At 38.3% G+C, this 14,419-nt stretch overlaps 1 protein-coding gene across 3 annotated transcripts in view; it reads left to right on the top strand.

Annotated features, from left to right (window-relative positions):
- Positions 1-14,419, top strand: part of TMEM178A (transmembrane protein 178A) — a 248,504-nt gene that overhangs the window by 1,763 nt on the left and 232,322 nt on the right. For all 3 annotated transcript variants that reach the window (XM_032652737.1, XM_032652736.1, XM_032652738.1), the window contains exon 2: positions 7,063-7,226. The gene's annotated coding sequence lies outside the window, so the exon portion shown is untranslated. The remainder of the gene's footprint in view (positions 1-7,062; positions 7,227-14,419) is intronic.

Consider the following 14,419-nt stretch of genomic DNA (forward strand, 5'->3'; position numbering starts at 1 on the left):
TTGTTCCATTTTGGCAAGGCCAAGCTAGTCCTTTTGAAAAGACATGGATTTGCATGTAAGGGCCTGATTTGCCGTATGGGTTACAACATAAATAAAAGGGCTTTTGCAATCAACAAAGAATAAAATATTTTGCTGTTGGTAATACATACATACAGCCAAATCTGATGTCTTTTTTTCTATTGTAACACTCCTCAGCTTCACTAGAAGTAACACTAATGATCACACTTTCTTTGAATCAGAGAAATAACTTCCCTCTTCTATGATTAGAAGCATCCTTAGAAGTCCTAAACTGCTTCTACAGCATCTCTCCTGGATTTACTGCTGCTTGAATACCTTCAGTAAAAGGGAACTCACTGCTTCCGAAGTACCCTGGTTCAGTATAAGATAGTGCTAGTGAATAATCATAACAATAATAAAAAAATATCTAAAATTACCAAGTGCTTACAGGGTGCCAGGAACTGAGCCAAGTACTTTCCATGTATTATCTCATTTAATTCTCACAACAACTTGATGACATAGATATTATTATCTCCATTTTTTGAGGCACAGACATTTTAAGCTACTCAAGGTAATACAGAAAGCTGAAATTTGAATAGAGGTAGTAAGACACAAAGGCCAAGCTCTTAGCCACTAGTCTGTAGTTAAAGTATACTTTAAAAAATTTCTATTATGCTAAGCCAAAATCTGCCTCCCTGTTACTCAATTGGAGTCAGTGATTATTAGATTCTAGTGGTGTAGAGTACAAAGAAGAAAAAACCAGGGTGCCTGACCTCAAGGAATTTGCAGTCTCATAAAACAGTGTAAGAAAAACAAAGGAGGGACCTAAATGTAGACAGGAAGATGTAGGAATGATGCTAAAGTAAAATTTGAAAACTATGTCAGAATTTGTCAGACAAACAGGGGAGGTGGTATACTCCAGGCTGACCACTTAGCCCCAGGTCCTTAAAGCATCCAGCCACATAAGCATCACACAGTAGGGAGCACGTAAGGCTAAGATGGACAGTAGCAGTTGCCACCATATCCAGACCACCTTTCTGTTAGCCCATCCTTCGTGCATCTGTGGCTTAAAAATTCCTTGGTCTTCACCCCAGCTTTCAGTTTCATCTTCAGGACCTCTTGTCTAATAACCCACTGGATCCACTTCTTTGGTTTATTGACCATATAGCCACCATTCACATTTTCAGTATACCACCAGCTCTGGGAAAGGAATACTGAGCCAGACTTCACTCAGAAAAAACTCATTACATCTGCCAGGGAAGGAGAATCAGACTCAGACATGTCTGTGAAACAATATGGCAGAAAGTTCCAGGAGGTTATATAACCTAGCCTAACACAGTTCTGAGCCTGGCTACCTGGGTTCAGATCTTGTCTCTGTCTCCTTACTGAACAACCTTGGGAAGTTATTTCAAACTGGGGCTATTATGAAGAGTCGAAAAGAAAATACCTGTAAAAGTCAGCGGTACCTGGCACCACAGTAATCCCACAAAGTATTAATTACTGTTATTTTGAGTACATTTTAGAATGTTTTAAAGGCTGACAGTTATGAGGATGGGGATGGAGATACGATTTAGGAAGCAAATGCAATAACATAAGAGACCTTGAATTAAGGCCAGGGAGGCCTAGGATGGAAAAAAGGGAAGGAAACTAGGAAATAATTGGACGGTGAGGAAGCGGACAGTGACATGGATGACAAGCAGGTTTCTGGCTCAGACAATTGGGAAGATCCCAAAAAGGTAATAGCATTTGCTATAATAAGAGGAACTGGGGTTATTTGGGGGAGAGTTATAACACTGGATCAAAATAGATGATTCTGTTTTGTATCTGTTAAATTAGAGGTGCTCAAATAGAAATGTGAAATAAGTGATAAATTTTATATTTATCACTAATAAAAATTAGGGTAGAAACTTAGAAAAAATTTTGGGGCTAATTTTTAAATTTGGAGAGCCATAGTTCAGAAATGTTTCTTGAGCATCTGTTAGGTGCCAAACATATATTAGGTTCTGGCAATGCAGTAGGTCCCTGAACTCAAGTTGGGGCTACAGACAAGTTCTCATATAATTTCTTGACAGTGAGATAAGTACTGAGGTGCAGAGAAGCAAAGCAAGAAGAAGATACTAGATGCCACTCGGGCTAATAATTTGGTTCTTTTTCAACCTATATATATATTTTTAATTTCTTTAAATGAATTTCTTAATTTTTTTAAGATAGTAAATGGATATTTTTGAAAGCATGTACTCGACATTTATTTACAGATGAGGTGGAACCCTGCATGGGGAGTGGGTGGAGATGGAAGTCCTCAGGTGTCAGCTCTCAGCTTCCTCTCTGTTATTCTGAGCAATTCAGCTCTGCTTCCAGACTTGCATACGTCCTAGCACAGTGTTTCTCAGTGGAGGTTTCATTAGCATTTTGGGTAGTCCTTGCTTGCATGGGACTGTCCCCAAGCATTATAACATCCCTGCCCCGCCATCAGTACTGCTCCCAGCCATACTGACATCAACATTTCCATATGCCTAGGGTTGGGCTAGGGGGTGAAGGTAGTGACTAGATTGAAAATGTTTGCCTATCATGTCCCTTTGGAAAACTATCACCCACACCAAACTATTTATCATAGAATTCCTTTCTATTTAATATAGTATATTCCCTGAGAGAAGTCCTGATATATAAACATTGTCCCTTTTATTACATTTCCAATATTTAGCACCCAAGTGATATTTCACTGCCCTCTGTAGATGCACAACCAAGATTCCACCTGCCCTTTATTATGTAGTTTCCGGGATCACATAAGAGGGCAACGAATCTAGTCTTTGCAGGTTATGGAAGTCTTCGCAGAGGAAGGAAACTCTAAGCTGAGACTTAAAAGACAAGTTAGAGAATTAGCCAGGCAAGAAGGTATATTCCATACTGAGGGTAGAAAGTTTACATTCAAAGAAGTGAAAGTAGTTCTGTTTGGGGTGAATAACAGATGAGGCTAGAGTGGTAAACGGGGACCAGTACATTAAGGGGCATGTAAATTGTGTTAAATAATTTGGATTTTTGAGAACACAAGGGGGCTATTGATGGGTTAGCAGCACAGGAGTGGCATGATCTTACTTGTGCCTTAGAAACGTTCTGCTAGCTGCAGGTGGAGAATGAATTGAAGGCAGATGGCAAGACTGGAGACAAGATGGGAGAATATGTAATGCAGTATCGTCTAATGAGCAGTCATTGCTCTGAGCTCCTCAGTGGCCTCACTGAGCCTTTCTCAGAGCTGCTCTGCAGTCTGAGACTCGTCCCGCTTACTCCGTCATTCTTCTTCATCCTTCCAGGTATTTCCACAGATAAGTCTTTTGCACTTCGAATTCAATTTTACCATCTACAGAACTAGTACAATTAATATCAGTGAAGCAAAGAAGGAGGGAATTTTAAGAAGAGAATGAGCAAGTGTGTTAAATGCCAAAGAGAGACTGAGGAGGGAGATATAAAAGTATCATTAGGGCTTCCCTGGTGGCGCAGTGGTTGAGAGTCCGCCTGCCGATGCGGGGGACACGGGTTTGTGCCCCGGTCCCGGAGGATCCCACATGCCGCGGAGCGGCTGGGCCCGTGAGCCATGGCCGCTGGGCCTGCACGTCTAGAGCCTGTGCTCCACAACGGGAGAGGCCAAAACAGTGAGAGGCCCACATACTGAAAAAAAAAAAAGTATCATTATCTTTGTCATCACGGAGGTCAGTGCTGACCTAACTATTGATGTTCATAGTTCCTCTCCTGCTAGTGTGTGTCCTCTTAGTTATATCCTCCCAGATCCCCTTCAGCCTTTCTCATACATCATGATCTTCATACATTTCATCTGGACCCCCCTCATATGGACACATGTAATGTATTAATATCTTTTTAACTCTGGCACTAAGCATTGAGCTCAGTATTCCACATGTAGTCTTGTCAGTATTGACTACAGGAAGACTATAACTACCTATTATCTCAACACTGTATCGTAGCCCAAACTTTGATTCAGCTTTTTATAGTTGGCAACAAACTCAGGGCCACTGTGCTGCCCAACTCCAGGGGATCAGATTATAATCTATAATTATATAATCCTCAACTACAACTGGCCCCTGAGTCTCCATCAAGTAACATCTCCAAAAAACATATTTGCTCCCCTCTGAATCAGATCATCAGAGGTGTTCTTGAACCCCCATTGCCATAAAGTGCCAGGGACAAGAACCTGATCTCATAGATCCTACTGTAAAATTCCTGCTAACAGTTTATCAGATCAAATAGCATCTTCTCATCACCAAGCAGATAAAACACACCAACAAAACAGGGCATAGAGTACACCTACCCCGTGTTGCTATCAGGTGAGATCTTGCAAAGACAAACAAGTTAGATAAGAACCTTGTCTCTATAGACAAGAACCTCCTATCTTCTTGAGAAGCCAGAATTTCAAGGGGGTGCTCTTGGGCCTGCACTGTAGGGAATTGATATTTTTTTAGACCCAACTAATCCTTGATGGGTGTAGGCTCTGTGAAACATAGGCAAAATACTAAAGGATTGTAAAGAAGGGCAGGCTGAATACAGTCTGGGTGAGAGATCAAGAGATGCTGAGATAATCTACCGATAAAAATCCTAGTTATATTCACCTTTTATCCCCTGATAAGTCAGAGCACAGTGTTTCCCTGGTTCCCTTTCATATAACATCTAGCCTAAAATTCCCCTTAGGTGCCCTCAGTTAAAGGGTATTGCCCTGTCCTCTAGTTCCCAAATACAGAGTGAGGCCACGGTTGGGCCAGATTGGATCGAGTTGACCCAGAACAAATGCAGTTACATACACTGTGTTTCCAGGGTAGATTACTGCCCAGAGTGCTATCCTACTGGCCTGTTCTTTAGAAGCTTTATTCTAGTTGCTATTACTCCCTTAGGAGGAGTCCAGCCCCTGCCCTTGACAAAACCTCTAGGAAAGCAATCTGCTCATAGATCTAAAAAGTTCATCTCTTTGGAGAAAAAAAATCCGTGAATTTGGTTTAAACCTGGACTGGAGTTTTTCTTGATCAAAACAGACAAAACAAAAACAAAAATAACAACAGAAATAAAAGCCCAGTTAAGTAATTGAAATAACATGTACCAGGAGTTTTTCATTATTCCTTACCCTCTGCTCATAGCTCAAGGCAGATATGAAGGTGACTCATTTCTTAAACTGACCCAGATCTCTGCCCCAGGAAATAGGTCATCCTGGGTCTGAGCTCATGGCAAAGCCCAACTGGATCAGGGCCTCTTCTTAGCATTAGAGCCAAAGCTTCAGTCTGGAATCTGATCATCTGGGTTACTTAAGATACTTTTTTTAAAAATTATGTTTAAATTAGGACTCATCTGGTAGTATAAACTTTCCCAGCTGAGTACCCGATGCCATCAGAAATAGTTTAAAGGTGTTGATGGAATAATTGTTCTCATTGTAAAAGGAATAAAAGGAAGGAAACTCATGAAAATTTCCCTGCTGCTTTGTATTTCATTTACAAATGGCTAAGCTCTTATATGAAATTTGTGAATAGTCCTTTTCAAGCATAAGTGTGGAGCTGTACAGGCATTCTCTCTCTGTCTCAACATCAATACCATTAAGTGGGCATCAATATCTGAAAATGTTTGTATGAACTTTCAATACCTGAAAGTATAACACTCTTACACTGCTGATGCCAATATTTAGGGCTTACCTCTGATCTAAAGAGAGCCCTCTTTGGTCCTTCCAAATAAATCCAAAACACCATGTCTGCAAATCTGAGTGCAGTCTGGTTTTTGTTACGAGGTACAAGCCTCTTAATTTGTCTCTCTGGCCCCATTCTCTTCTTCTGATATACCACACTTGGCCAAGAAACATGCTTCTTAAAATGCCAATGATGGTAATATGGAAGTCTCGGGGGGAAGCTAAATCTGGAATGAATGTGAGCTCACTTTTAGGCATATTATGTTTGAGAAGATGAAAGGGCATTAAGGAGAAGCCATTGCAAAGATAGTGACAGATTTAGAAAGTGCAAGAGGAAATTAGATCATCACGTGTAAATTTAAGTCATACAAATAAAGATGGTAGAATAATGAGATCTCTAAGTGAGAGTCTGAGAGTGTAGAGCAATGGTGAGCAATTTTTTTTTTTTAATGAAGGCCACTTAAAAGGAATAGAAAATGTTTCTGGGCCTTGTTTTTTAAACATTTAAAGTGAAAATAATGTACCTTCCATAACAAGAATTTATGCTGTGGGATAATTTATTAAGATATGAATATGTATCCATTCTTCCCCAGGCAGTGTTTTCCAGCCTGTCTTTGCTTGATATATTTGTGATGTGGAATTTAAGGAAAGGACAGTGGAGACGTGATGGTGGGGAAGGAGGAAGACAAAGGGAATAATTTAGCCAGAAAGGAGCTAAATCAACCTTTCAGGTGTTGGAAGAAAGAGAGAAGGGAGAAAATAACCAAGAGCCCAATAAACTGGGTCCTAGAGAAAGAGTTTGTGTTTTATGACTAGAGAGAATAGAATGGAACTCAAGCGTGGCTCTGTAACGATGAATGGGTTCCTCATAGGTGCTCCTTGGCAGCTGCAAGTAAGGATTGGAATACCTTTTTAAGATTGCAATGTATCTTTATATGTGATCCTGAGCAGAGTCTGAGGTAGGTGGGATCCCAGGATTAATTAAGGTTAAAAGAAGAATGCCAATGAGAAATTTGCCAATACTTTCGAACTGCTAAAATATTATCTGGTTATATGTAAGAAGTCACGACACAGAAGCAGCTTTCAAATCTTTTATAACTTAATTTGCATTACTTTTTAGCATTTATAAATATTTTCATATTTATGTCTCATTTTATCTTTGGAAAGACTCCTTCATTTATTATCGTCCTTAGTTTACAGATGGGGAAATTGAAGCTTAGAGGAGTGAAAATCAGAAACAGATCAGGGTTTATAATTAGTTTCAGTCAGTTGAACATCTACTGAGCTTTGATTACTGAGTTTCAGGTTATATTAGATATTGGGGTTGCAAAAATGAATAAAATGTGCTCCCAATCCTCAGCCACTCAACCAGTCCTTTCTTTGCTCTTCTCCAGTTCTCTCCCAGAGGTTTGATATCCCGTCTTAGCTGGGGCTGGGCAGGTTCATGGTGTGATCCAAAGCTGAGCGTCACCGACACAGAGTGCTAGTTTATAGCAAGAACTGACTCCGGGGTACTCTCCAGTTCCATGCCTATGATGTAGTCATCAGAGTTGCAAAGGTAAGGAAGAAATGGGAAATCTCGTATACTGTGGGGAGGAGAATAAACTGGTACAACCACGTTGGAAGGCAATTTTTCATTCTCAAAGCTAAAGATGCCCTTACAATCTAACAATTCCATTTCTACATGTATAAATGAAACTCTCCCTCAAATGCATAAAGAGACATGTAAATGACTGTTCATTGAAGCATTGTCTATAACAGGAAAATAATTGGAAACAACCTAAATGTTCATCAACCTGAGAATGGATAAGTAAATTGGTGTATGATCACACAGTGGAATACAATATTATAGTTAAAATAAATGAACTAGAACTAGAATTAGAATATGCGTAAATCTCAACTAATAGAATATTGAGTGAATAAAACCAAGTGGCAGAAGATACATAAAGTATGCTACTGTTTACATAACTTTAAACACATCAAACAATACTGCATATTTCAGTTTGTAATAACATTTTAAAATATTCATGGTTATGATAAATTACCAAATTCAGGATAGTTGTTACCTCTGCTGAGAAAGCAGGATAATGATAGAGTATGTAGAAGCCTTCAGCCAAATCTGTATTTAAAAACAAAGACGTGGATCTAAAGCAAATATGGCAAAAAGTAAATATGTGACAAAGCTGGGCAGGAAAGACAAAAGAAGTTGTTATATTATTTTCTATACTCTGTATGCTTAGAATATTCCTTTTAAAAGTATCTGTGGTCCTTGAACCCTGGAATTCTGGGATTTTCTTGTGTTTTTTACTTTGTGCAGAATTTTCTTTTTTTTTCTTTTGCCCATGCTAAAATTCTATCCATTCTTTGATACCTAGCTCAAGTCTCACTACCTTACTGAGAATTTCTGTGACCATCTTGTCAGTTCAAACTATTGCTCTCCCTTTTCAAAACCATGATAGATCTATAAATCTCTCTTGTACACTATGTATTTATGACCAGATTCTTTCATACTGTTGTTTAAATATATATTGTCTTGCATTAATATTTGACTTTACACGTAAACCTTGTTTCTCCAATTGTAAGAGCTTTAAGAGCAGGGACAATGTCTTAAATGTCTTTAATTCTTCACCAGTGCCCAGTAGAGCCTAACCAGATACTTATTAAAGAAAAGTGATATATAAACCATAACCCTTCCTACAAAACCTTTACACAGAAAGTTGAAAATACTAGTTTGTGCTACATTTGCCTTTATTTTCCAAGAGAGAGGATACTAATGAGCTGTGAAATGACCAAAAATCAGGCAGCAGAAGGGAAAAGAAGAAATAATGGATTTGTATATTACACATTCTGGATAATCAGCTCTTAAATGATTAAATGTGGATAATCTCTTATGGGGAAAAGCAGGTTTTAAAAATTCATTTTATGACTATTGAATTGTTTTATAGTTATTACCAGTTTTCAGACACTCCTAGGCCAAACGTACAAATTATTTATTTTTTTATATAAATTTATTTATTTTTGGCTGCATTGGGTCTTCGTTGCTATGTGGGTTTTCTCTAGTTGCAGCGAGTGGGGACTACTCTTCATTGCAGTGTGTGGGCTTCTCACTGCAGTGGCTTCTTTTGTTGCAGAGCACAGTCTCTAGGTACATGGGCTTCAGTAGTTGTGGCTTGCAGGCTCAGTAGTTGTGGCTCGCAGACTCTAGAGTGCAGGCTCAGTAGTTGTGGCTCACGGGCTTAGTTGCTCCGCGACATGTGGGATCTTCCTGGACCAGGGCTCGAACCTGTGTCCCCTGCATTGGCAGGCAGACTCCTAACCACTGCACCACCAGGGAAGCCCCTACAAATTATTTTGAAAAATATTTCCTCTCATGATATGTTGCATAATCACACACAAATGTACCTTGTTATCATTCTGCCTTCATTCCAGTATTTATTAGACTAGACATGGGAATGGTGGTCCGATGAAACTAAAAAACAAAAGGTTTTCCACCTATGGAATCAGGGAAGGATTTTGGAGAAAAAAAAATTTACTTTGAGTTCAATTTACCCTTAGTCTGTCTTGAAAAAGTGCTTGTATTTGAGGCAACCACCTCACCTAACACCTCAGAGTGAAAGGTGAGTCTGTACTAGGCCCAGGAGGAAAGCTGATGAGCATAGGAAATGGTAAGAGGTCTGGACTGCATTGTCTCTCCTCAGAATGAAAAGTCGGTTATCACAGAATGAGATAAATTTAGGAATCAGTGTGGTTACTTTTAGCAGAAGCAGCAGCTCCTATGGTCTATTTCAAAACTACCCCCATTTTGTCCCTGGTGAGTTTTCCTAATGGACCTTTGTGATGTTTTATTAAACCAGGCCACTATCTCATGGTTCTTTGGCCTAAGTGCTACAATACCCAAAATACAGTTCCTTAAATTAAACCTTACCTACATCTGTATTTATGATGGTATTCTTAACTCTACAGTGTACCTCAGGGAGGTTATATCTTTAAAATTATTACCACCTCTCTCCCTATGTCATTTGTGTCCTGGCGAAGAAAATATCTTGCCGTTTGGTAAGAGATAATATATGTTCACCTCATGTGTGGGCATTAATGTTGAAGCAAAGCCTTAAAGCAGTGACCAGAGTATTTTTATATTAATGATGTAGCTTATCACTGCTCTCTGCAATTTTTCCTTTCCTTAAAGAGAAGCAAGAAAAATGCTGTTATAAAGAGAATATATCCAATGAATATATTGGGTTCTCAAAGTTCCCTAAAAGAGAAGTGTTTATAACTTGGAATTGATTTCCCATGGAAATCGTGTGATTAATTATGGTTACATTCTAAGTCAAGGCCACAAAATTGAAATAATATTAATAGGTGTGGCAGTTGATTAAGAAATCACATCTTGTTTTCTTGTCTCTGGGCTTGCCATGGAAAGACAAGAAGTACTTTTCCCTTCTCTTCTCTAGAGGAAAGGTTAAAATGTGGTGATTTTCTAAATGTGGTGATTTGGGCGACAGAAGACTCAGTTATCTGGAAGGAGAAGGGTTCTAAGAAAATGGGAATGGCTTGACTTCAGGAGAATTTGGATCTCCTGAGCCCAGAAGGAGGAGAGAACCAGACAAGAGTCAGTTTCCGTAAATGGTGAAGACCCATGTCCACTTCCAAATAACAGATCAGAATGGTTTAGACCTCCACAGGGATGCCAGCAAGGATATGTTGTCTCAGAAGTAGTAAAAGTATGGACTTCCCCGGTAGCGCAGTGGTTAAGAATCCGCCTGCCACTGCATGGGACACAGGTTTGAGCTCTGGTCCAGGAAGATCCCACATGCCGCAGAGCAACTAAGCCCCTGCGCCACAACTACTGAGCCTGCGCTCTAGAGCCCATGAGCCACAACTACTGAAGCCCATGTGCCTAGAGCCCATGCTCCTCAACAAGAGAAGCCACCACAATGAGAAGCCCGCGCACCACAACAGAGAGTAGCCCCTGCTTGCCACAACTAGAGAAAGCCCGCATGCAGCAACGAAGACCCAACACAGCCAAAAATAAATAAATAAATTTATTTTTAAAACAGTAGTAGGGCTTCCCTAGTGGCGCAGTGGTTGAGAGTCCGCCTGCCGATGCAGGGGACACAGGTTCGTGCCCCAGTCCAGGAAGATCCCACATGCCACGGAGCAGCTGGGCTCGTGAGCCATGGCCGCGGAGCCTGCACGTCCAGAGCCTGTGCTCTGCAATGGGAGAAGCCACAACAGTGAGAGGCCCATGTACCGCAAAAAACAAAAAAAAAACAGTAGTAAAGGTATTAACTTATACTAAGCTTAAACAAGTCAAGGGTACATGTTGTAAACTCTAGGGTTACTATTAAGAATAGTAAAAGTATGTATAAACAATATATTATATAAATAGTAAAAGAGAGAATACAGAATAATAATAAAGAAAACACTCAATTAAGCCAAAGGAAGGCAAGAAAAATGATAAGGAGCAAGTAACAAGTGGAATAAATAGAAACCAAAATAGTAAGATGTTAGCTATTAACCCCAATATGTCATTAATTACCATAAATATAAATGGCACAATATTCTATTAAGGAACAAAGATTGGGCTTCCCTGGTGGCGCAGTGGTTGAGAGTCCGCCTGCTGATGCTGGGGATGTGGGTTCGTGCCCCGGTCTGGGAAGATCCCACATGCCGTGGAGCAGCTGGGCCCGTGAGCCATGGCCACTGAGCCTGTGCATCTGGAGCCTGTGCTCCACAACGGGAGAGGCCACAACAGTGAGAGGCCCACGTACCACAAAAAAAAAAAAAAAAAAAGAACAAAGATTTTCATACTGGTTTTAAATATATATGTGCTTTGTACAAAAGATACAAGAGTAATAATCTAAAATTATGACACAGAATAGTTAAAAGTAAAAGGATAGAAAGACATTTTATGCAAACACTAGCCCAAAGAAAGCTTGTATAGCTATAAATAATATATAAAGTAGACTTTAAAGATAGAAGCATTATTAGAAACAAAGTGTGATATTTAACAATAATAAAAATATTAACCCATCTAGAGATAAAACAATTCTAATTTTGCACACAACTAGCAATATAGTACAAAATACATAAAGCAAAAAAAAATTGTCAAAATTTCAAGGAGAAATAGACAAATCTACAATCACAGTAGGAGCTTTTAACTCGTCTTTCAGGAACTGATAGAACAGGAGACAAAACATTTAAACAATATGACTTACAAAATTGACATGATGGATATATATGGAATATTGCACCCAACAACTGCAAAATTCCCCAACACATACAACCTAAGCAATGTATTTCTAAGTAATTAATCAGTCAAAGAAAACAAACACAGTAGAAAATATTTTGAACCAAATCATTATGAAAATATGACATCAAAAATTTTAAGATGTAGCTAAAACTGTCTTTAGTGAGAAATTTATAATTTTAAAGGCTGAAATTTATAGTGTTAAACAAGAATTACCTAAGTATCCATCTCAAAAACCTAGAAAAGAACAGTTAAACCTGAAGAAAGTATAAAGAAAGGAATAGTAAAAGTATAAAGAAAGGAATAGTAAAGTGAAGAGAAAAAAATTAATGAAAATAAATGTACAGTAGAGAAGAGTCAATGAAAAGAAATAGTAAAACTGACCAATCCCTAGCAAGACTGGTCACACATACAAAGCAGAAACAAAAAACCCCAAATAGGATACATATTCTCTATCAGGCTTGAAAAGGGGGACATCACTGTGGATCCTACAGATACCACAAACCTGAAGTAAAACTATTTTAGACAACTTAAAGTCAGTAAGTTTGAAAATTTAGATGAAATGGGAAATTTCTAGACAACCCAACATACAAAAAGTGACACCAAAAAAATAAAAAACAAGAAAGAAAGAACACCTGAATAGTTCTATATCTACTAAAGAAACTGAATAGTGATTAAAAATCTTCACACACTAAATCTCCAGATTCTTATGACTTCACCATTAAATTCTTCCAAATATTTAAGGAAGAAAGGACAACAATAGTGCACAGACTCTTTCAGAGAATACAAAAATACCAGTTCATTTTATGAGGCCAATAAAATGTTGATCCCCAAACCTAAGGTCATTATAAGAAAAGAAAACTATAGACCAGTCTCTCTCTTATCAGAGATGAAAAAAATTCTAAATTAAATATCAGCAAAACAAATCCAGTAATATATAATATATAAAATGTGTGTTTCTTTCAAGCATTCAAGGTTGGTTTAACATTGATAGTCTTATTACTTACCAAATTAATAAAATAAAATGTAGGGACTCCGCTGGTGGTGCAGTGGTTAAGAATCTGCCTGCCAGTGCAGGATACACGGGTTCGATCCTTGGTCAGGGAAGATCCCACGTGCTGCGGAGCAACTAAGCCCATGCACCACAACTACTGAGCCTGCGTTCTAGAGCTTATAAACCACAACTACTGAGCCCATGTGCTGCAACTATTGAGGCCTGCACGCCTAGAGCCCACGCTCCACAACTAGAGAAGCCACTGCAGTGAGAAGCCCGCACACCTCAACAAAGAGTAGCCCCTGCTCGCTGCAACTAGAGAAAGCCCACACAGCAACAAAGACCCAGCGCAGCCAAAAATAAATAAATAAATAAATAAATAAAATCTAAAATAAAAATAAATAAAATAAAATGTATATGATCATCGTTATAGATACGGAAAAGGAATTTCATAAAATTCAATATCCATTCATGATTTAAAACTCTTAGCAAACTAGTAATTTCTTCTCTTTTTGGTAGTCTTTTATTTTGAAATAAGTTCAAACTTATAGAAAAGTACAGTCACTGTTATGAAAATGAAAATTCAAACCACATACTGGAAGACAATATTTATTAAATATACCTGATAAACGACTTGTATCAAGAATACAAAAGAATGCTTACAGTTCAGTAAGAACTCATAATTAAAGTAGAAGAACTCAGTTTATGACATGGGCAAAAGATTTGAATAAATATTTTATGAACGGCAATAAGCACGTGAAAAGATGCTCAACATCATAAGTCATCGAGGAAATGGAATTAAGACCACAATGAGATACCAGTACACACCCACTAGAAGGGTTAATATTAACAACACTGACAGTACCAAGTGTTGGCATAGACGTGGAGCAACTGTAACACTGATATACTTCTGGTAGGAATGTAAATGATATGGACATTTTGGAAAAATTGGATAACTTTTTTATAAAGTTAAACATATATTTACCGTAGGACCCAGCAATCGCATTCTGATATATCTACCTAAGAGAAATGAAAACGTGTATTCACAAACATATGTACTTGAATGTTCATCACAACTTTATTCATAATGGCCCAAATCTGGAAACAACAAAACGTCCCATCAACAGGTGAATGGATAAACAAACTGTGGCATATCTATACAATGGAATACTATTTAGCACTTAAAAAAAAACCCTGATGAACTACTGATACATAAAATGTCATGGATAGAATTTCAAAAACATTATTCTCATTGAAAGAAGCCAGACACAAAAGATTCCTTTCTGTATGATTCCATTTATATGAAATTATAGTAAAGACAAAGGTATAGTGACAGGACACATGTCAGTGTTGCTAGTCATGGGGTGGGGAAGGAAACTGACTTCAAAGGACAAAAGGGAACTATATCATGAGTATGATGATGATTACATTATAGAATACATTGTAAAATTCATAGACTTGTACTCTTAAAATTGGTGAATTTCATTGTATGAAAATCATATCTCAA

Source organism: Phocoena sinus, chromosome 13 (assembly GCF_008692025.1).
Source record: "Phocoena sinus isolate mPhoSin1 chromosome 13, mPhoSin1.pri, whole genome shotgun sequence".
Classification (NCBI taxonomy): Eukaryota; Metazoa; Chordata; class Mammalia; order Artiodactyla; family Phocoenidae; genus Phocoena; species Phocoena sinus.